Consider the following 24,690-nt stretch of genomic DNA (forward strand, 5'->3'; position numbering starts at 1 on the left):
CATGGGTGCTGGAAATCTAAACTCAGGTAGGTATGCTTGCACAGCAAACATTTTGCCCATGAGCCATCTCTCTATCCTCTATCAATTCTTTGGGTTTTGTTGTTGTGGTTGGTTTTTTTTTTTTTTTTTTTTTTAGATAGGGTTTCTCTGTATTGCTTTGGAGGCTGTCCTGGAAGTAGCTCTGTAGACCAGGCTGGGCTTGAACTCACAGAGATTTACCTGCCTCTGCCTCCCAAGTGCTGGGATTAAAGGCATGAGCCACCAACACCCCACTCAATTATTTGTTTTTAAAAATAAAGAAAATTGAGCTGGTAACACACTCCTTTAATCCCTTTAATCTACAGAACAAGTTCCAGGATAGCCAGGGCTATACAGAAACCTTGTACTAATCAATCAATCAATCAATCAACCAATCAACCCAAAACCCAAACAAAATAAAAACAAAACAATCAAGCACCATCCCCACTCCCAAAAAAAAAAAACAAAAAAAACAAAACAAAACAAAAAAAAAAAACCAAAAAAACAAAAAAGGAAACTTGGGAGATGGTTCATGGTTCAGAGGACCTAAGTTCAGCTGCCAGTATCCATGACAGGCAGCTCACAACCACCTGTAACTCCAGCTCCAAGGGATCCAGTGCCACCTTCTCCCCCACAATAAATGAACAAATACATAAAGGACAAATGGCCAGAGAGGAACAGATGGAGCCAATGACCTTGGTTGAAAAGATGCTCAGGAGAGACCGACTGAGACTTGGAACGTTGGTGGTCCTCTGGAGATCACTTCTTCTGTGGGGCTACACATTAGCCTGCATGCAAACTCCCACATTTGTTTCCACACTTGAAAGGAAGACAAGCCACTCAGTCCCACACTTTGCCACACGGACTGAAAAGGAGACTGTGGTGGCAAAAGGTATAAGCGATGGGGCTAGTGAGATGGTTTAGCAGGCAAACGTGCTAGCCAAGAAATTCTGACAACCTGAGTTCAATTCTTGGAACCCATAGTGGAAGGAAAGAACCATCTCCCAAAAGTCCTCTCTCTCACACACACACACACACACACACACGCGCACGCACACACACACACACACACACGAACATATATATAATGAAATATATATCATATGTCTACTATCTCTCTCTTTATCTGTCTCTCTCTCTCTCAGACAGACAGACATGCTACATTCCCTTATTCATTACACCACCAGTCCAGGCACCGTAGAGATAAATAGAAAACATGCCATTTTCAAGGCGTGTCCAGTAACTATCAACCAAGGTAAAATGAGCATGAAAGGTAGATGGAGTTGGGTGTGGTGGCACATGCTTTTAACCCCAGCCCAGGGAGGCAGAAACAGGCAGGTATCTATGTATTCCAGACCAGCCTTATCGACACAGTGAATTCCAGGCCAATCAGGACTATAAAATGAGACCTTGCCTCAAATAGGCAGAAGCAACAGGACAAAAGGAGAAATGGGAGTTACCTTAAAATAACAGCTTGACAGTTCCTGGGAAGAACATTTAGGAACATTTGCAAAAGTTCAGAAGGCTGCAGCTGGCAAAGCACTTTCTAGGAACAGTCAGTTTTTCTATAACTGAAGCATAGAAAGCAGAAGTAAAGATGGTGGGCTCAGATCATAGTGGATGTTTTTTTCTTAGAAGATAATGGGGGAAACAATTAAAACTTAAGCACTGGAGTAACATGAACATATTTGATATGAAGAACCCTTTATGGAAGCTATGTGGGAGATGTGTTGAGGGAATGGGATTGGAGGTAAAGATAATGTGTTCAAAGGAAAGACAGAAGCAGAAGAGAGTATACTTTGATTGCCAAAGTGTATGAGGAAGTATCTATATGCCTCTGGTTGTCTGTCTGAATTATGTAGAAAAAATGCTATTAATTCAAAAGTGCATGAGAGGGAGGGCACTGTCAGGAAAAGCTAGGTTATGTTGTGTTTGGGGGTGTCTTTTGGGAAACATATCACTAGTCAGTAGGATTTGGGGTTCAGGAAGAAGGGAGAAGGTATAACTGGTCATGGCTGAAGCTCAGGGGAAGATAAATCTTCCTAGAGAGAATGGACAGAATGGAAAAGAATGCAAGATGAATTCTCAAGGAGCAGACAACCTCAGGGAACTTGTGGAAAGAGACTGAGCTGGAGCAATGGGATGAGGTAGGAATACAAATGGGAAGCTGTAAAGTTCCAAGTGCCCCAAAGAGAAACTCGGTCCACCAGATAAAGATGAACTTTAGAAACAAGGACATCCTAGGCAGCCCTGGACATAGGACAGGCACAGAGATCAGGTTACAAGGGGTCTGGAGGGGGCAGAACATTGAGAAGTTGAGGCAGTGGGTAGAAGGTATTTCAAGGAGCTTCATGGGAGAAGGAAGAAACAAGAAAGGTGACAACTTCAAATTAGTAGTTTTTCTTTACTGGGGGGACACAGGCCGCTGTCCTACAGTAAAAGGAAAGAGTTAGGTATTTAAAAAGAGATTGTAGTGGGGCATAGTGAGGAGTCTAGAGTAGAAAGCAGAGGTAAGACTAGAAGAGGAAAGCTTTTTACATAAAGGCCATTGGTGCTGGTGGGGGAAGATGCAGATAATTTGGTGTCAGGAAGGTCAGCGGAAAGTTGAGGGATTTCCTTGCCTTGTAAGGCAAAGAAAAAGGTGAGCACCAAGCAAAGGACGCAGCTGCTGGTCAGAGCGGATGTCCATCCGGCAGGTTGCCTCATCACCTTTCAGCAGTGCGATCCAGCCTCAGGGATGAAAGGCGCTCTCCGAGGTGCTGAACACGCTATGCATGTTTTGTGAACTGAGCATGGTTGGTTCAGGTAGAGGAAGTACTTAACTGGAGTTTCTGTCTCCAAGCAGCAATTCTCAGGAAGAAGGGAACTGAAATGGACTTCGAATGAAGAATAAAGTAAGATTCACACAGCAACATCATCTGACCTTTCTTCACAGAGCACACAATGAATTTTCCTTCGGTTTCAGAGGGAGCTGGAGAAGGAGGTTCTGAGTTGGGAATGCTAAATGGCTGCCTCTGGAATAGAGTCATATATCCCTGGGTGAAATCAGAAAGGAAGAGAGGTAAAATATCAGGATGATGTGGTCAGCAGAGATAATGCTGATAATAAATTGAAAATCAGGAGGCCTTGGCTCAGGCCACTCTCTGACAGGTAGGTGTATTGGTGGGAGATAGTCAGCTTTGTCCTTGTCACAATTTGTCCAGAGAGCAGCTCAACAGCTACCTGTGGCTTTAGTCCTCTTGTTCAAGTCTATACCTGTCTACCCAGACAACTCTTGGCAGTGGGTAGAACTAGAAATATTAAGAGATGTTTAGGAGCTAGAAAAAAACAAAAACAAACAAACAAACAAACCAGAAAACACATTAGCTTCACTGAGTGCCCACTGCTAGAAGGAGCCTTATCTCTTGTTCCTCATCTCCCTTTCAGAGCTAAGCAACTGGCTAGGACATAGGAAGGTCTTTGGGGGCGGTCCCATTTATAGGGAAAGACAGACTTTTTGTGGGGTAAGGTCTCTGAAGAGCTGGAGGGGAAATTAGGGAAAGGAGGACAGTCTCCAATGGCTATGGCTCTTAAATATCAGAGGAACAGAAAGGCTGGAGGCTTATAAAGTCTAAGTCTGGGGTGAGGGCAGAGAGTCCCTGGCTCAGGGAGGCTTCTCTTACTAGTACAAGTGTCCAGTGTCCCATGTTTTTCCTCCTATAAAACACTCAATTCAAACAAAATCAACACATTGTCCACTCTGTCCAGTGCTGGTCTACACACTGGTGGGGATGCAGATGAAAGTGCATACTGCACTTGTGCAGAGCATGTGTGGGTAAAGACACAGAAATTCATGCACACACATGCATATATGCATGCTCACATGCACTTGCATAGTCTCATGTCTGAGGTCTAGGAACTCGGGTTGGGTGGGCTTTTGTTTTGTTCTCCTTTGGGGGGATGGGAGTAGGGTTTCTCCGTGTAGCACTGGCTGTCCTGGAACTTGCTGTGTAGACCAGCCTGACCTCAAACTCACAGAGATCCTCCCTAGTGTGGGGATTAAAGGTGTGCCCCACCACATCCAGCTTTTTTTCTTTTTCTTGGCTTTTCTTTCTTTAACTGGCTTGGTATTGCTGTGTATCCCAGCAGCTTGGCTTCAAATACACAATGATCATTCTAGCCTTCCAAGTAATGAGACTAATGGCATGTGTCTCTATGAGCACTGTCTCTTTCAACTATCTAGTTCGTTACCAAGCACAAACACCAGGAAACCTCAGTATCTTTAACATTACACTGTCAAGCATATGCCTGCACACACACGTGCATGCATGTGCTCTGCTCAGGTCAGAGGATGGCTTACAGGAGTCAGTTCTCTTCTCCTACCTTATGGGTCATAGGAATTAAACTCAGGCCATCCAGCTTGGTAACAAGAACCTTTACCAGTTGAGCCATCTTGCAGGCCCTGGCCTTAGTATTTATATCTGTCATTTGGTAAACCAAAATGGAGGAGAGTGCTGCTGACACCAAGCCTAATGGACTTTCCAATAGCTGTGGCAAGTCCAATGCAGTTTCCTCCTATGAAGTAATTAATGTGCATTTAAAATTTCCCCCCCTCCCTCCTTTCCTCCCTCCCTCCTCCCATGTGCATGGATGTTTGGTCTGCACCTAAGTCTATGAACCACATTTGTGCCTGATGTCTGCAGAGGTCAGAAGAGGGCACTAGATCCCTAGGACAGTTATGAGTCATCACAGGGACACTGGGAATCAAACCTGGGACCTCTGGAAGAGCAGCCAGTGCTTTTAACCACTGAGCCATCTCTTCAGCCCCAATGCTCAGTCTTTAAAAATTACTGTTATTTCACCACTTTGAAATAGTACTTGTTACCAGTGTAGTATACTGGTCTTTTGTGTATACTACAGCTGGTAGCTATCTGGAGTGTCTTCTTCTCTTCAAGCTGAAAGAGGGCACAGGATGGGCTGATTTTGTGTGGTCCCACCTCTCTGAATATATGCTTGAATCAAACAGAGTTAGCCAGTTTCCATGAGAACTGGGAAGTGGGGTTAACAGAGAGTGCCTGTGGACAGGGACACAGAGCAAGGCTAGTGTGAAGGGGAGCTGGAAAGATCTCCCCAGGTCAGGCTCTGGTTCCAGAGCTGCCCTGCCCTTCAGCACTTACTGCAAAACCACAGTGTTGGGGTGAAGGGTGTTGCTTTGTGGTAGAGAACTTAAGCATGCACAAAATCCTGGGTAAAGTCCCCAATACCAGATAGAAGAAAGAAAAAGAAAGCCCTAAAGAAATTCTAGTGTCCTTACAGCCTAGTTCCTTGTTTGGGTAAATTAACTTCAGTTGAATTTTGTTTCTATAACCAGAAAGCACAAAGTAATACACATGCATAGCACATTTAAGGAAAAACATGGATGGACTGGATTGCTTAGTGGTCAAGCATGTCTGCTGCTCTTGCAGAAGACCAGTGTTTGGTTCCCAGCACCCACATTCATTGGTAGCTCACTGATGCCTGTGACTCCAGCTCCTGGGGATTCAACACCATCTTCCAGCCTCCACAGGCACATGAATGCACATGCATATCCATGCACACACACGTTTTTAAAAAACCTAAAAAGAAAAGCACATGCTATCATCTATTCTGATTGCCATTGTTACTATTGTTTTATTGAGACAGGCTGGCACCAAATTCAGGCCTCCTACCTCAGTTTCCAGCAGCAGCACCATGCTAGGCCTATTCTTTTCTTTTTGGTTTTATGAGAAGCTTTGGGGCCTGTCCTGGAACTCACTCTGTAGACCAGGCTGGCCCTGAATTCACAGAGATCCCAGTGCTGGGATTAAAGGTGTGTGCTACCACCGACCACGTCAGGCCTATTCTATATATTATTTTGGTTATTGGTTTACTGAGACAGGCTCTTGCTATGTAGCTTAGATTAGCTGGAACCTTACTCTATAGCCTAGGCTGGCCTCAAATCCACAATCCACCCATGTCTATCTACAGTATGCTGGGATTACTGGCATTTGCTGCTATACCTGGCTTATTCTGTATTTTTAACAATCAGTTTTCAGGGGGCTGGGGATGGCCCCATGGGTGAAGCGCTTGCTGTGTAAGTGTTAGGACTTAAGTTGGATCCTCAGTACCCACATGAAAAGCAAGGCATGGCAGCACAGGCCTGAACCTAATCCTGAGAAGGGAAGATAGTGGGATTCTGGGAACTCCAGGTCCAGTGAGCCTGACCCTGTCTCCAAAAACATGATAAAGAGTGACAGAAGAAAATTGACATCAACCTCTAGCATCCACATGCTCAGTCACGCACACATGCATACATATGTGTACACATATACATACAATACATACGAAATTAGCACCACAACATAGTTAGTTCTCCATACTCTAAAACTGCCTTAGCTGCTATCAGTTAAATGGCTGCATAAATATCCACAGGGAGAGGTATAATAACTTTGTAATCCTTCAGGTTGACATTCAGGATGTTTGCAATTTTTCACTATTGCTAATGAGGCTACACTAAAATCCATTTGGAACCATTTCATAAATAAAGTAAAATTACAAAGTCAAAAGCATGAATGTTTTCAAGATTCCTGATACATATATTGCAAACCATTTTCCCAAAGGACTGTTTCAATTTACAGTGCTCCTCGTCACAAATGAGAATATGGTTGGATTTTAATATTTTATCTCACACTGTGTGCTGGGGAATTCCAGGCCACCAAGTCTATCCATCATCTTTGGAGAGCTCCAGCTCTCATTTTCCTACTTTCCTCTAAGGAATCCTCTTTTAAGGAACAGAAATTCCCCTGGGATCACCCGCCAGATAAAATATTCCTGACTTGAGGCTACTAATGGAGAGCAAAAGGAGGGACAGCTTTGTCACACTCAAGTTTGGGGAGGCCTAAGTGGATCGCCAGTACTGCCCGGTAGCTGGTCATAGCACCATGCTTACTGGGTCCTTGCTCATGTCAGCAAGCCAGCAATGGGAATCATGGAAATGGCAGACCACAAGGCCAACCTCACAAAGCATCTCCTTTGCTTTCAGACTGTGGCCAGGAGAGCCAAGCAGACTGACTGGGAAGTTATCTAAGCTTGTGTGGCATTTCCTATGTTAAAATTTATGTATGTATGTGTACAGTGTGTGAGTGTACACACATGGAGACCAGAAGATGACTTTTCACATGCATGTGTGTTTTGAGGATTAAACTCAGGTCGTGGGGCTCATACCACAAGCACCTTTACCCACTGAGTCATCCCACCTGCCACATTCTCCCTGTTTTGCTTCTTTTAAATTAAAAAAAAATTATGTGTATGGATGAGTGTCTGTGAACACATATATGCCTGGTGCTCAGGGAGGCCGGGAGAGGGCAACAGATGCTCTGGAACTAGAGTAACAGACAGTTGTGAGCAGCTGTGTGGGTGCTGGGAACCAGATCTGGGTCCTCTGGAAGAGCAACCAGTGCTCTTAACCACTGAGCCATCTCTCCACCTCCTTTCTTTCCCCACTTTTTGAAGCAGGGTTCCATATAACCCATGCTGGCCTCAAACTCATTGTGCAGCTAAGAGTGGCCTTGAACTTCTGATGCTCATGCCTTTCCCTACCGAGTACTTGAATTACAGCTATGCACTACCATGCTCAGGTTTTTTTTATGTTAGTTTTCAGCTTTAGGGTGGACACTTAGAAGAAAAACAAAGTCTGGGGCCAGGGGATTTACTTTTGTTTATTTATTTTTGTGTATATACTTTCCATGCATGAATGTTTCTGTGTAGGCACATATATGTATGCAGGTGTGGATACACATGTGTGCACATGCGGAGACTAGAATTTGATATCAGGTGACCCCTTTACACCTTATACACTGAGGAAGAAGGGTCTTTGGCTAAATCCACAGTTCACCAATTCAGTTAGTTCAGGTATCCAGTTTTTGCTGGGAGTTGCTTGTTTCCACCTCCTGAGTGGTGGCATTACAGGCCTGGTTGTCATTCATGTGGGTGCTGGAGATGCAAACTCAGGATCTTATGTCTGTGTAGCAAGTACTTTACCCGCTCAGCCACCTCCTCAGCTAGCCAGGGTTTTTTTTTTTTTTTTTTTTTTTTTAAAGATCTAGCATTCCATTCTTCAGAGTTAGGCTGTACATCTTCCAGATTGATTCTCAGATACTCATTTTCCCTACTGGAGTGAAGCTGTTCCCTCTAGCCTGGACATGAGCATTGCCATCTCAGAGCACCTGTGATGACCTTCACAAGACCCACAGAAGAGATGGGAATCTAGTAGCACTCCCTCATGGAGGAAGAAGGGAGTTACAATGCTCACCAGGCCTGCTTCCTTCCCAACACCATCCGATAACCCCATTCCCAAGATTCCAGTCACCAGTCTGTGAGGAAACAACTGACTGGGATGGGCTGCCTCAGGGGTGCAGCTGTCTGGGACTCACCCACGTTCCTGGAATCCCAATAAAGGCCCTGGTTCACCAAGTTGGATTTTGGTTTGTCAGTGCCTTCTCTAGCTGGGTGTATAGACATTTATGTCTGGGGGGGGGCATCATGCAACACCCACTAGAAACCTGGGACCTAAGAGTCCTTGTTTGGGAGATGGGACAAGTGTTTGAGTTCAGCACCTCTGGTTTGGGGGAAGCCTGGGGATAAAAGCCAGGAGGTAAAGCCAAGTGCTTAGAGCTCTCAGTTCCTTCCAGGATCTGGTTTGGCTTAGCTCTGCCCACATGTTAAGGAGGCTCCTTCCTTGCCCTGGATCATCTCCTATGATCTCCAAGGTTCTTGAATTCTGTTTATTCCCATCCACCCCATTTCAACCTCTTTAGAGAAAGGTAGCCTCATTTAATTAAACAAGTAGAGGCACAAAGTCCCTTTAAAAAGATCAACAGCAGGACAGTGGTGGTGCATGCCTTTAATACCAGCACTTGGGAGGCAGAGGCAGGTGGATCTCTGTGAGTTCAAGGCCAGCCTGGTCTACAGAGTGAGTTCTAGGACAGGTCCCAAAGCTACACAGAGTTCTAGGACAGGTCCCAAAGCTACACAGAGAAACACTATCTCAAAAAACAAAACAAACTAAATCAATAATGAGTTAAAATGGTAAATGTTATGGTATGTATACTTAAACAAACGCACATCACCAGCAGGGCCTAGGCAGGAGACGGTGGTGTCAGGGTGGGCAGTAAAGGAATAAATAGTTTCTCCTCTTTTTAGAATTCAGATTCAGCTAACACAGACTTTTGGGGGAATGAAATTTTCCATAGAAGGGAAATTATTCTAAGCCCAAGAGAGCTGGAGAGGACTTGGGGTTTGGAGATGAGAATACCTTTCTGTTTCATTCCAGGATGTGGGTTCTGGTTTTTCATGGTGAGGCAAGAGAACACAAAAAAGACACTGCCCAGAGACTGGCACATGGGCAGCGCCTTGGGACTGGCCACAGGCAGGTGTAGTGAAGCTTAAGCAAGAGAAATACAGCAGACACTGACAGGTGTCTGGGCAGAATCACTGCAGGGTCCTTACCTGGAGCCTGGCCCTAATTCTCACTGAAGGGGATCATTCATTCATTCATTCATTCATTTATTCATTCATTCATTCATTCACTCATTTTCCAGAGCTGAGGACTGAAGCCAGGGGCCTAGCAAGCACTCTACCACTGAGCTAAATCCCCATCCCTAAATAGGATTTGTTGTTGTTGTTGCTGTCATTCTTTCAATTCTCCTCTTCCTCCTCCTTGACAGTGTCTTGCCAAGTGTGAGACTTGGCCTTGGACTCCTAGTAATCCTCCTGCCTCAGCTTCATGGGTGCTTCATATGGTTCAATTATTTAAGAACTGAGCCTGGCCTGCTCTGGTTCATGAATCCTGTTCTGACTTCCAAGGACTAAAAGTAATAGTCTGGCAGGCTCTATGGGATACCTGCCCAGAGCATCCCCCTCCTCCCTGCAGCGTTGGAAGAATAAGGAGCTGCTTGTCTGCCCTAGACAGTAAAGTGAAAGGATGGGATCAATGGATTCTCCTGCGCTGCCTCCTAGCCCTGCCCTTGCTTTCCTTTACGCCTGTTCTTCTGACTTTTAAAGCTCACTACATCTGGCAGGTAGATTCTGTCTTTTACTCATAAAGACAACTTACAGCTCTAAGGCTTAACTTTGGCTAAATGCTCTATTATTTTTATTATCATTTTTCTCCCCTCAATTCAATGACTGTTTAAGAATGTGATATTTTCTGAACAACGGCAATAGGAAGGGCATGTCGTCTACTGAGGCGACAAGACTGAGCCCTGGTTTTTGCCATGAAGATGATTTATTGACTTATGCATTTCTTTCTGTTCATTCTTTTCTCTCCTCCTTCCCTCCTTCTCTGCTATACTGTGTTTGGTGGTTCTGGGAATCAGACTCAGGACCTTGGACATGATAGGTGAGCTCTCTGCCACTGAGCTTTATATTCCCACCAAGAATACTTTAGAAGTGGGGTAAGAGCCAGGCATGGTGGTGCACACCTTTAATCCCAGCACTTGGGATGCAGGGGCAGGGTAATCGCTGTGAGTTCCAGGACAGCTAGGGTTACATGTTGGTAGTTAGTTATGCATCTTTCAAGGAAAATAATCAACTTCCACCTCCTCAGATTCAAGGTGGATTGTAGATTATTCTGGCTCACCTATTGCTCCCTGGCTGATGTTGTGACACTGAGTGAATAATTCAGGGGTACAACCTCATGCCCAAGGTATGCACAGGGAAGGAATAATGAAAGAAAAACAACATGTGCAATCCCCAAACCTTTGTACAGCTAACCATACCTCAGAGGATGCCTTTGCCCTGGCCTCAATCCTCTACCACAGCCCCATCTCACCTATGCAGAATTCACCTCTTCTACATAGGTTTGGCACCCTGTGAAGTCCACATCCCTGTTATTCTAGGCCAGTAACATAAACATGTACACAGATCACCTGGGAATCGGTGAGATGCAGAATCCATTTCAGCAACTATGGACTGCAGTTCAGGGTCTACATTTCATCCCAGACCCCAGGTGACGACAATGTTAGTATAGGGTGGCTGAGCTGGAGGCAGAGAGACTAGCAAAAAGCCTTCAGAAGAGGTGCAAGGACCTGGGCAAGGCACGTCCACAGGTTACTGAGGGCAGAGGGCAGCTGCAGGGCTTACAGGTGGTAGAAGTGAGGATGAGGGTGAAGAGCTATGCAAGGATGACCAGTTTCCTTGCTGACTTGGGTGACTAAGGGAATTATAATGATACAGAGCAAGAGAACAGAAAAGGGGTCTGTTTTGATGACTATACAAAGGGGTGTGCTTGTTTAACATTTGAATGGTTAAAGGGGGGAAAAGCCACCAGAAGAACATCAACACGCAAGGGACAGACAAGAGATGTGGGGCCATGGACCAGGGAGAGGCTGGTGACAAGAATGTTTGGGTTTTGAGAAGAATAATGGCAGATAGAGAGGAGTCAGAACCAGAGTCCTGAGGGAGGGCTTCTGCCATCATAACAAAAAGACTGGTAGAGAGGAGCATCCATGTCCAGAGAGAGAAATGATGACACATCATTCTCAGGCTTGCTGACGTTTCACAAAAACTTTTTTTCATTCTCAATAATTATGGGCCTGAGCCCTGCAAGGCTTGAAGCTTTCCAGGGGGATGTCCTTCAGGAGGCATGTTCACCCATGGCAGGTTCTGCTGTTTCTTAGGAAGGGTGGGCTAAAGGCAAGGGAGGCTGAGCCAGTCTAGAGGTGAGAGTAAGTGGTGGGGTGGGTATTTGACTCAATTCTGGATATACCACAGTCCCCTGATATCTTTGTGCCATGATCCCCAGTTTATAGCAAAAGGCAGCAAGCAATGGCCTGAACTTTTAGTTCTTGAGACGGGGGCCAGTACAGACTTCAAGAGTATCCTGGGAAGCCAGGACAGACATAGAAACAGTCAGTAACTTTATTTTCCCAGAACTCAGAACACCTGCTCAAACAATTATAAACAACCACAGTCTGGAAACCTGTGCTCTGGCCTGTGGTTATCAACATTCAATAATACCCTTCTATAAGAATAAAACAAACAACAAATGTAAAAAACAATCATGACTTTATTAATTTGTCTTCAGGGACAGAGATGGAGTCAGTAAGCAACATTTCCCCACTATGGCTAGAGAAACTTAGACCACACAGCTAAAGCTAGGGTATATCTAGACACTGAATCCAAGAATAAGTGGGCAGGCGCCAAGGTGAGGCCAGACACTAGGGTGAGGGTGAGGGAAGGTAGACTTGAGCTATAGCAGAGGACTGGTAACTTCACTGAAGCTGAATTTCTTCCCAAACCTTGACCTTGGGGAGCAAATGCATCTGGGGAAACAATCATGTTTTGGACATGAATAGCTTGAGCTTGTATTTGCTATTTATAAAAATTGGCCTGTAAATGCTTCCCAAGCTGAATGAATGTATTATGACATTTGATGCATTTGGAATAACTCAATAATCTGAAGACTTTCTGCTATGAGAGGAATGCTTGTTCTGTAGAATTGAATCTTGGTTACAATTAGGAAGGCGACTCCAAAAGTTACAATGTTCCCTGGCAGGGAAACAATACTTCTCTGCCCACTCTACAACCTGATTTTAGTGAGAACTCTGGTTATGAGACCTTCACATCTGGGCTTCAAGGAGGCACAGGATATTTATTTCCAGGAGTACTTTGGTTTTTAAACATATAAATGTAAGTGTGGTACCCAGTACCTGGAATCCCAGCATTGGAGAGGCTGAAACAGGAGGATGGCAGCCTTGGCTACAGAGTGAGACCTTGTCTCAAAAACACTACAAAAACAGGTTGGAGAGATTGCTCAGTGGCTAGAGCACTGGCTGAGTCCTGCCCCACCCCCACCTCCAGAAGACACACAACTATTTGTAACTCCAGGTGGCTCACAGCTATGTGTAACTCCAGTTCTAGGAGATTTGATATCCTCTTCAGGCTTCATGGGCACTGCATACCCTTGGTACACAGACGCACACAGATAAAACATCCTTATACATAAAATAAAAATTTAGAAATCTTAGACTTAGGATCCTATCTTTGCATTTTATGGTTCCCACTCTTTCCTTGCCCCTGTCCATCCTGACCCCAGAGAAAGCCTTTTGAGTGCTCTGTTACTCATGCCTCTGTGTGATTCAGTGTTTCAGAGAGTAATTTCAGCTTGTTACATCTAGGCCCTTTAACACAGCTTCCCTCTTTACAGATAGAAGAAATGATAATTTATGGAGAGAACCCCAAATTCCAGCGCCTGCCTACAGTAGACCCTGGGGTGCTCCAGATTCTGAGAGTGTTGCACCCCCACTCTGATTACCTCTGGCCCAGCTCCAGCCAGCTGCAAATTGTGTGGATCGAGCTGCTTTGACACACTGATGTTATCAGCCTCACTGTGCCTGGAGCACACAGATAGGAACAGGCAATGGCGCCGTCTCACCGTATGTAGTAATGTAATTTAGTTTCTGAAATTCAAGTATAAAATCTTGAAAGCTGATTTTTTTTTTCCAATCCACCTCAGGAGGGGGGTGGGCGTGGCATGGAGCTCCCAGAGGAGCCATCTAAATAGCAAAATGGCTTCTGTTGTGTGTTAATAAACAGTTCAAAGCGATGGAAAAACATGCAGAGAGGATTTGCAAGGAAGTTACTGCCTGGTGTATCCTACCTCCTTCCTTCCTCAGGGCTGTGCAGCTATGGAGGCCCACTCCATTCGATGCTTCCCAAGCTAGGACTAGGGTTCTTCCACACTCTGCTGTGCTAGCGCTGGGACAGGCACTCACCTGCCCCAGGAGCATGCTCTGCAGTTTGAGTGGGTCCGGGCTTACCTCTCTCCTTTTGCAGTAATGACTCAGATGGGGCTAGAACGGTGGGTAGCTAAGGAGCTATGCTCGCTTTCTCTTCGGGCTCCTCAGCCCTTGTTCCCCTCTGCTGTACTTTGTGTCACTAGCCTTATTCCCAACGGGGTACCTCAATCGTTCCCACCTCATTTTGCTCTCCTTAGATCTTTCATCCTCAGCCTCAACTGATTTGTTATCTCTAAGAAGCCTCCCACGGAAGCCAGGCTAGGTTAGACATTTCTGTAACACACACTCACAATTCCCTCCTTCCTCATTTCTTCATGCACTTAACAATTTTTATTAAATGATTAGTTATACAAGTTATTTGTTTAATAACTGTTCCCAAAGGTGAGGACTGTGTCACTCTCCATGGTGTCTTCCCAGGATCTAGAAGAGAGAATCATGGGCTATAATCTGATAGCAGACAAATAATGTAAGGGAAGGCAAGAGTCTATTTGTAAGGTAGGTGGGGAAGGCTAGTACCCAGAGCCTTGACTAGTGGTGTCCTAGACAAATGTTGTAACAAATATATATCCTTCTAGGGTGTTTCTTATAGCTAACAGCTAAAAAAACAAAACAAAACAGAAAACAACTGCTTTCCAGGAAGTCAATTTGCAAAAGAGTCATAGCAGAAGTCTCCAAACACTCACTCATCTGCAGGCTTGGCATAGTTAAACCCTCAGAAGTGGGCTACAGAGATGGCTCAGTGGTTAAGAACACCGACTGCTTTTCCAGAGGACCTGGGTTCAATTCCCAGCAACTACATAGTAGCTCACAACCACCTGCTACTCTAGTGCCAGGGGATCCAATACCTTCTCTGGCCTCCTGGTACATCAGACATGCATATGGTGTACAGATAAAACTTAAAATTAATAATATAAAATCCTTGTAAGGCTCATGGTCAAGGTATCAATTCAGCTCTAGTCAACCTTTCAAGGGGACCAACCACCAACTGGACAGAGACCTTTTTGTGACCAAGGTCCAGCCTCAGCTATTTGTATACAATTATTTACTCTCACAATCTAACAATGAATTTTTGTTTGTTTGCTCAAGGCAGGGTTTCTTGTAGCCTGAGCTGACCTTCTGATCCTCTTGTCTATCTCCCAAGTGCTGGGATCACAGATTGTGCTGCCACACCAGGCTTAAGTTTCAATTCTTGTTGAGTTTTACAGGAGTGGACAACCATCTTGAACTCAAAGGCACCAAAAGCCTTTGGAGGGGAACAGAGGTGGGCTTCTTTGATCTGTCCACTCATGGTGCTGTTGGATAACCTGGGTTACAGCCATGCTCATCAGCCAGGCAGGGACCTCTTGGGAAGGCTAAGTAGAAAACTCCAGAACAGTACACATCCTCTGGCTGTTGGTTCCAGCGTGCTGTGAACAGCACCAACTGAGGTCTGACAAGTCTCTTCACCCCCTGACAGCCCAGGTCTGCTTGGCTTCTAGCCCAGAGTTGCAGAAAGAGCCCCAAGGCAGAGTAAATGAGTTGTGCCAGGTCAATGCCAGATGGCAGTCTTGGGATTAGAATTCATGGGCCCTTCTTTCCAGCCAGCTGCTCCCTCCCTTGAGTCTTGTGCTGTTTCTTCTGAATGCTCAGGGTTGTATTCAATTTAGTAAGGTTTGTGGTCACATAATCACAGCTCCTAAATAAAACAATGAGTACAGAGCATCCACCACGAGGAAGGAAAACACAGGGGCGCCTTTGCCCCTGAGAACAGACGGAGAGCGAGCTCTGGCTGATGTTAGGACTGTTCTACTTGAACAAAAACCAATACAAACAATCTCTTGGGATCGGGCAAAGTCCTCATCTGCTCTTGTTTCTTCTCTATGAATACTTGTTGAAAGAGCCTGTGCTTAGTCTCACGGTAAGAGCCTCTTGGAGACTGGAATGTGCTGTTTCCAAAAGTAAGATGGGGTAATTGAAGGACAGCCTAGGTCCAGGGCCATTGGACGGTTTTTTTTTCTTTCTTTTTCTTTCTTTCTTTCTTTCTTTCTTTCTTTCTTTCTTTCTTTTTTTTTTTTTGTTTCTTTTTTTCCCCAATCATCTGTTACTAGCTTGCCAGGAGCTCCATCTGTAGGAGTGCTACCTAGAAGCTCTTCAACAACTGGGGTGATGGCAGCCTTAGTCATTTCACCCTAAATTCTATCAACTCCACTCACATCTCAGTAAACAGCAAATGCTCTTCCCCTACCCTCCCTGTGCTGCTGTGGCTGGCTGGTGCTAGGAGTGTGAGCCAGTCTGCATGTGTTTGGCTATTGGGTAGGACATATTATTCCAGTAATTAGGGCAGCTTCTTTGGCCAGCACATTCACTGAGGTATAAGGTAGGCAGTTCCCTCACTAAAGGATCCAAGAACCCAAGTGTTGAAGAAAATAAGGTCTCAGGAGGAAAGGGTGTTGCATAGGGCCAGAGCATGACTGGTTGGGAGGAGTGGCTCCCTGAGCAACTTCGATTATCCTCAGATGCAGGTGGATTTATGCTCTTACCTCCTTTGCTGTCTCATTCACTTGGCTGAGGGAGAGGTCTGGAGGCAGAAGGAGAGCTTTCTACTACAAAATCCAAGACCTGTAAATGGTTGGGATTCTACTGCCATTTTGTACCCTCCCACAGTGTCACTCTGAGAATAGGAGACCACCCCTTCCCCCTGTGGTGCTCAATCAAAGTCCCACCTGTGGGCTCTGGGGCCCCGTGCATGCCTACAGCCTTGAGGTACCTTGGTGTCAGATTGGTCATGGACAGCACAGCGTAGGAGATGACATGATGTCTCTAAAGCTTACTTTACTTTGAGAGGAATGGTGACCTCAAGAGAGTTCAGTTAGGGGAAGGTAGGAAAGGTGCTGAGGCAGAGAGACTTTGCACTCACAGGGACAGGCCCTTGGAAGTGGGAGGCATGTTGAGGAAGACTATTCAAATTTGAATAAATGCAGGGCCTTAAAAATGTGGGTATCCCACTAGGGACAGAGGCAGGCAGATCTATGGGTCTGAGGCCAGCTTGGTCTACAGAGTGAGTTCCCCGACAGCCAAGACTATACAGAGAAACCCTGTCTCTAAAAAAGCCTAAACAAACAAACAAACAAACAAAGTGGGTCTCTAGGGTCTCCAGTCCTCGCTGGAGAGGAAGGGCTCCTGTGGGAGCTATCCAGCGTTCTGAATTACCTCCCCTGAACACGTGGGAGGATCTGGACTAGGCTTGCACACTGCTAGAGGTGACCTTAAATGCCACCAGTTCCTCTTTGCCCACAGCTAACACCAGATGCCTGCTTGGATCCATGGCCTGCACCCTGAGGCAGCTCCAGAATGACTCCAGTCATTCATGGTTGCAGCCTGGGCTTCATGCCAGAGGCTTGACTCTCTGGCCAGAATCTTAGCATGTATGTGGGAAAAAATGTCCCCAGACTCTCTGAAAGTTCAGGACCAAACAAACCTTGTTCAAGGACAAGGTGGCCATAAGGAAAGGAGAAAATGCATTAGTAGTCATTATCTCCTCTCCTCTCCATGACTACTACACACATGCCAACACACACACACACACACACACACACACACACACAGAGAGAGAGAGAGAGAGAGAGAGAGAGAGAGAGAGAGAGAGAGAGAGAACTCTCCATTCTGTCACTGCAAACAAGGTAAAGGTAGTCTTTTTCTGCACTTAGCTGATACACTTGCTTTGTTCTCATCTTAGCTATTACAGGAAGTTGGCAGAAGTACCTAAGCTTAAATAACATGATTTACTTTCCTAAATTCAAGAGGAATATAGTCACTTAAAAAGTCCAGATAAGAAAAGAGAAAAAAATTACATTCAACCCCATCATCTAGAGCAGTGATTTTCAACCTGTGGGTCTCAAACCCTTTGAGGTCAAATGACCCTCTCACAGGGGTTAAGACCATTGGAAAACACAGTATTTACAATTCATAACAGTAGCAAAACCATAGTTATGAAGTAGTAACAAAAATAATGTTATGGTTTGGGGCACCATAACATGTCGGACTGTATTAAAGGGTTGCAACATTAGGAAGGTTGAGAACCACTGATCTAGAGCTACCCACTGTTAGTCTCCTGGCACAGTCTGGGTCTGTGTGTGTGTGTGTGTGTGTGTGTGTGTGTGTGTGTGTGTGTGTGTGCATGCTCACACACGAAGGAGTAGCGAGTATAGTCTGATGGCTTAAAACAAATGACTTTGAATTGAGTCCTATTTCTGCCATTTACATATATTATCTGTGTGGCTTCCTCCGTAGGTGGGGTTGAAGCCAGGGCCTGGTGCAGGCCAGGCAGGTTCTCTGCACTGAGCTGCATCTATCCAAGGCCCATTTATGTGAACTTCACCAAGTATCTAACCTCTCTGAATCTCCATTTTCATCTTTAACATGAGGAACATTGCAGCACCTGTCTCAGAAGGTTTTTGGGAGGGATAACTGAGATGACATAACATGTTTACCAGTCTCTGCCACATGGTAAGCAGTTGATAGAACATGGTAGGTATGAATTTATCACACACATACATGTACACAGAGAAACCACTCTGTAATGCTGTTCATTACAGAAACAGATTATTCTCCACCTTAAATACAAGCTGCACAGCAAATGGATAAATCCAGCCTGTTTCATTTTCTGTACAGTCTGACTTTCTAGTCCACAGGGGATGACCTGGGACTTAGCCTCTCAGCTAAGGAGTGAAAGAAACAGTCCGTAATGCGTGGCCATGCCATCTCCAGCTTTTTTTGGTGTTGAAGTTTTTGTTTGTTTTTCAAGACAGGGTTTCTCTGTAGCTTTGGAATCTGTCCTGGAACTCACTCTGTAGACCAGACTGGCCTTGAACTCACAGAAATCTGTCTGCTACATGCTCGGATTAAAGGCCAGCACTGCCCGGCTGGCCTCTGGCTTTTAGCCTGAGTTTGGCTATGGACAGGTATCAGAGGCATCTTTTTGGTCAAAGTTATTTCTTCCTGCACTCTGCACTTTGGGCTCAGCCCTTTGGCTCACTTGCTCTGGATATCATTTCTTGTCTCCTTGTTTAGGGGTATCCATTCCTCCTTCCCATAGGTTTTTTTTTTTTTTGTTCTTTGTGTAGAACTGGCTGTCCTGGAACTCACTCTGTACACCAGGCTGGCCTTGAACTCACAGAGATCTGTCTGCCTCTGCCTCCTGAGTGCTGGGATTAAAGGTGTGCGCCACCATGCTTGGCTCCCTAGGAGGCTCTTCTATTAGTCTATCTGTTTGAACAAACACTTCTACACTGAGTCCTGGCACCTTAACACCTGTGTTCAATCTCCACTTCTTGTATTCTCTCTCATCTTTCTTTTAAAAGATTTACTTTTATTGTTTTTAGTTATACGTGTGTGTGTGTGCACATGTACACGCCTATGTGTGTACATGTGAGTGCATGTGCCTATGAAGGCTGCAGGCCCTGCATCTCCTTGGAACTGGCATTGCAAGCATTGAGAGGTGTCTGATGTGGGTGCTGGGAAATGACTTCAGGTCCTCCATAGGCGTATGCTCTAAGCCATCTCTTCAGCCCCTCTGCTAACTCTTGAGGCCAGTGTCAAGCTCCTAGTTAAAAATCCAGTGGCCCTTTATCCCCCTCCCACAAGATGTGAGATTTATTACTGAACATGATTTAGGAGGGTATAGGGCAGCACAATGGATCCCTTCCTGCCCCTTGTCCAGGGAACCACAACTTGGAATATACTTGACTCCACAGTATTAGGGAAGAGCTGCTTTCTGTCTACTATGACTTCAAGCTCATCTGAATTAAACCTGAAGCAGGGCCTCAGTCACATGCTCCTTATTCTGCAGTTTGGTGAGGACAGACATGATGACCTGGCCAAGGTGAACCCAGGCTACCATGTCCTGGACCTTCCCCAAGGCATCTGTATCGCTGTCTGAAGCCTACACTGGGTAAAGCACTGAGACCAGATGCATGACTATGCAACAGAAAGTTGTCTTCAAGGTCCTTTAGGGAAACCCCATAGGCAACAGGCTGTGTGCACTCCCAAGCAAGCTGCTGTCTGCAGACAATGCTCAGCAGGAGGAAGGAACTTCTCCACTTACTTTGCTGCAGAGCCAATGGCTTTTTCCTAAGTGACTATTCCTCTCTTTCAAAATCACTGGAAGACTGACTAGATCTTTTTGGAAACTGTTTTCTCTACAGTTTTTGCTTTATGAACTGTGTAATCTACCTTGGCCTGGAGCCTGTTATATATAGTCTCATTTTTTCCTTTTTGGCTACCCTTATCTTCTTAATAGCAATCTTCTTTTCTAGCCAAACACACTAAAAAAAAATGCTGGTGGGGACATTTTTAGCTTTAATTATTTTGAAACAATTAAAAATGTTTAAACTTACATTTATTTATTTTTGGGGGTGGGCAGTGTGCTACAGCGCTCATGTGGAAGTCAGAGGACAAGTTCCAGAAGTTGGTTCTCTCCTTCCACCATGTAAATCCTGGAGTCAAATTCAACTCATCCGGCTTGGCAGCAAGTGCCTTCCCCTGCTGAGCCATCTTCGCCAGCCCTGAAATAATGCTATATTTTTACACTGGGGTAATTAAAAGTTCTTCATCTAGCTTCCCCTAATGGTAACATCTTATTTAACTATAATACATGATTAACTCTAAGAAGTTATTACTAGAACATTGCTAGTAACTAAACTACCGAGTTGATGTAAATTTCTACAGTTTTTGTACTAGGTTCCTTTTCTTGATTTTTGAGGTCAAGAAGATGCCTAATTAGGCATTTCCTAGAATGTCTTTTCAATTTGCCCAATGTTTCCTTTAAAACTTTGCTTTATTTTATTCCTTTGTGTCTGAATGTTTGTGCATAATGAGCATGCAGTACCAGAGGAGGCCAGAAGAGAGGTTGGAGCCCCTTGAACTGGAGTTTAGATGGCTGTAAGCCACCATGTAGGCTGGGAATTGAATGTGGGTCCTCAGTTAACTCATCTTAACTGCTGAGCCACTTCTCCAGGCCCTGCCTAATGTTTCTTGTAAGCAGTTCAGGTTCTAGACTGGGGAGTGGGGTGGGGGGAGAATACAATGGAGGTGATATGTGCTTGCAATGGCACACTGGGAAGTACAGGTCTCATTGCCAGTGGGATTAATCTTAATTACTAGGTGGTACTTGACAGGTCTCTCTATTGTAAAACTACTATTTCTGTCATATTGTTTTCTCTTTATCAGAAACAAGTCACTTAGTCCAGCCAATATTCAAGAGGGAGAGAATTAGATTCCATCTCCTACAGAGAGGAGTATCAAAGAAAGCGAGGATACATGTTTAAAACTATAATAGTAATTAATACTAAGCATCTCATACAACTATTCAAATATCTTGGTTCTGCTTAAAGTGTTACCCACTAGATTTAACAGTGAATCTTAACAGCAGCTATTGTTACTATGATGTTTTGGTGGTAATTTTTATTTCTCTCATTTTCTACAAATATAAAACTTTAATGAAATACCTATTTTATCAAATTATATATGTACATATATAATTATAACTCTTCTAAAAGGAGTATTTGTCCCTTTTCCTCTGTCTATTTAACCATTTACGGATGTCAGTGTGCATTAATACCTGTAGTTGGGGTTATAACCCAATGCCATTGCTGTTTTCTTACGAGTCGTTCCTGTCTCTCAGACTGACTGTGGTTCTTCCTGACCTCTGGCAAACCAATTGGAAATGTAACATAGCACTTTCTACAAATAGTGAGCATAATTTAATGACAGGGACTTCCTATATAGCCCAGGCTCGCCTCGAACTCAGGCTCTTCCCATCGAAGCCTCAAGGTCACCACCATGACTGACTATATATAGTTTTGTCTTTCTTTCTTTTTCAAGTCATCTTGTGCATTATTCTTTTTCAAAAATAACAAAAACATATGTGTAAAATGGATAAAGCTAAAAATAAAAATGAAAAGTGTGTGTGTGTGTGTGTGCACAAGTGCATGCATACATATGTGCACGGCATACATGTGGAAGGAGTTGGTTCTTTGGTCCCACCTTTACATGAATTCTGGGGATTAGAATCAGGACTCCAGACTGCCAAGGCCTGAGCTTTCTCATCCACATTCATTATTCCTAAAACACTGTTCTGAGAATCAAGTTACTGATTACAGGACTCCTTTGCTCAAGACCCTTCAATGGCTCCCACCACTTAAAAGCTCATTGGCCTGACATTCAATAGTTTTAACAACACAGTCCCAATTTGCCAATCAAGCTGTTTTCCCAGTTGCTTATCTTTCTAAATCCTCTGCTCTCTTTGCCCCAGCTGTCGACCTCTGTGTGCATGACTTCCAATAACCATTTCTAGTGTGACTATATTGTCTTAAGCCATTTAAAAATCTGTATTGGTTTCCCTAACTCAAAAAGCAATGCATGTTCACTGGGGAAACAATCGAACAGAGCAGGTGAAGTGAAGACAAGCCTGACTCCTTCCCCTCTCCTTTCCCTAGGTGTTAATGATTTTTATTTTATGTACAGATGTTCCGACTGTGTGTTTGTCTGTGCCTTCATACATGCCTGTTTGCCTCCAGAGACCAAAAGACATTGTAGGATCTCCTGGAACTAGACAGTTATGAGCTGCTGTGTGGCAGCTGGGAATTGAACCTGGGTCCTCTGGAAGAACAGTCAAGTACTCTTAATTGCTGAGCCATCTCTCCGGCCCTCTTACGTTGCTTTTAGGAAGTGGCCTTTCAAGGTTTTTCACTATCTCTTATTTTCCTATTAAACTGTTATTCCATAATAAGTAGATATAGAAGCATATATGTAGATATAAGAGCATAACACAAATCTGAAAACACTACATTCAGAAAAATATAGACATTTATGTTTTTATTGCAACTTGTATTTTCAAAGCTTTCCCCTCATTTTCTCATGTAATCTCTGACAATCATAAGACATAGAAGTGGTGTTTATTATTTATTCCAGTTTTGCAGAGAAATAAAAGAGGCTGAGTAGTTGCCATGTAGTCCCTGAGCCAGGCTTAGTCATGTTTTCTGTTCCTTTCCTACTTCGCCACATAAAAGGCTGTACTGAAAACAGCAGCAGGAGGGAGGACATCCAAGAACATGGCTGTGGCTGGGGGATGTGAGACTAAACTCCTCCTTGCCTCTCTTTGCTGGTGAAGGCGAAGCTGCAGGAACCGTGCCAGCAGGGAGTCAGAGGCAGGAATATATCTGTTCAATGTTGAGTTTTTCATTTCCAAAGAAATGCCTGTCTCCTCACAGCCAGAGGCTCTGCAGAATTTGAGAAGGAAGTGCAAAGATGTGAATGGAGTCTATAAGGCCAGAGCTGAGGGGCCCAGCAGGGACAAGACTGGCCAGATGAGTAGCCAACAGGTATGAGGTAACATTTCCATCCTCAATGTATTTCGCCAACTTGTCCATACAGTACCTGATTCCAAACACATGTGGGTGATGGGACAAAAGCTCTATTGTCTGTGCAGGGAGGGATACGCCAGGGGAAAGAGTATACTTTTTTTTTTTAACATTTGTTACACGAAATAGAAAAGGAATAATAAAAAATAAGGTAAGTTGATTTATCTTAACAGATTCCAACATAAAGGTGAATAAAGAAGAAAGTAAAAGTTCTCACATGATCAGAACTGTTGTTACTTTATCCTTTCAAGACTTTAAAATATACAGTTATATATACTGATTTAAACACAGATGGAATCAGACTATCCATATTTCATACGCATCTTATGATGGCAACTTTTATGTTATATGTTTTATGTTATATGATGTTTTTCAAGACAGGGGTTCTCTGTAGCTTTGGAGCCTGTCCTGGAACTCGTTCTGAAGAGATCCACCTATTTCCACCTCCCGGGTGCTGGGATTAAAGGTGTGTGCCACCACCACCCGGCATGTAATATGCTTCCTGTGCCAAGGAAAAATAGATTATAAACATCTTTTGATCTGGAAATGCCCTTCTATTGGTGTGCATGATGTGTGTGGACATACATGACAGTATATGTGGAGACCAGAGGACGACTTTGTAAAATCGGTTCTCTCCTTCTATCTTCTTGTGGGCTTTGTGGATCAAACTAGAGTCACCAGGATTATGTAGCAAGGGCCTTTACTGGTTGAGTCAGCTCATGTAACTGGCTAGCCCTGAACTCCTTATCCTCCTGCCTTGGCCTCCCAACTGCTAGAATTACAGGCATGAGCTACCACCATGTCTGGCTCACCTCCTCTTTATAAAAGACTTCCTATGTATGCAGTGGGAATAAGGTTCCATGACTTAATCAGTCTCCACTACTCAAGTCTTAGGCTCTTTGCTCTTTTGGGGGAAGGGGAGGGTTGAGCAGAGTTTCTCTATGTATTCCTGGCTGTCCTTGAACTCCCTATATAGGCCATGCTGGCCTCAAACTCACAGAAATTCTCCTACCTCTGCATCCTGAGTGCTGGGATTAAAGATAGCATTGCCATGCCTAGCCTATCTGCATAAAAGTATACTATGATGATGTTGCAGCAACTATTTTAATGCTACATTATAAAATTATATACCTATTTGTTTTCATTTTTTTAAGGCAGTACTTGTCACATTTTTAAGGCTCACTCTGGCCTTGAACAGGTGATCCTCCAGCCCTAGTCTCCTCAGTGCTGGGATTACAGGAGTGGACCACCACACCTAGATGTGTTTATTCAAGAACAATTATATGCCTAGTAAATGGAATTCTTTATACAGTTGCCTGTTTTTCTAGTTTAACCATATTCCTAGAAATAGGGATGAATCTCCATTGCCAGTTTAGGGGGTGCTCTGGTTTCAAAGTCAGGAAACCCAGATGTTGTATGACTTTTGGAAAGTTACTTTATTAATACCTCTTCCCTTTTATGGGTGTAGTGTTACCTTT

General features: G+C 44.3%; 1 protein-coding gene and 1 pseudogene across 10 annotated transcripts in view; both read right to left on the reverse strand.

The window, feature by feature from the left end:
• Fam219a (family with sequence similarity 219 member A) overlaps nt 1–24,690 on the reverse strand; it is a 49,941-nt gene that overhangs the window by 7,995 nt on the left and 17,256 nt on the right. The gene's annotated exons all lie outside the window — the stretch shown is intronic.
• Nucleotides 19,783–19,906, reverse strand: LOC127224555 (uncharacterized; annotated as a pseudogene).

The sequence above is a fragment of the Phodopus roborovskii genome, unplaced genomic scaffold, assembly GCF_943737965.1.
Source record: "Phodopus roborovskii unplaced genomic scaffold, PHOROB, whole genome shotgun sequence".
NCBI lineage: Eukaryota > Metazoa > Chordata > Mammalia > Rodentia > Cricetidae > Phodopus > Phodopus roborovskii.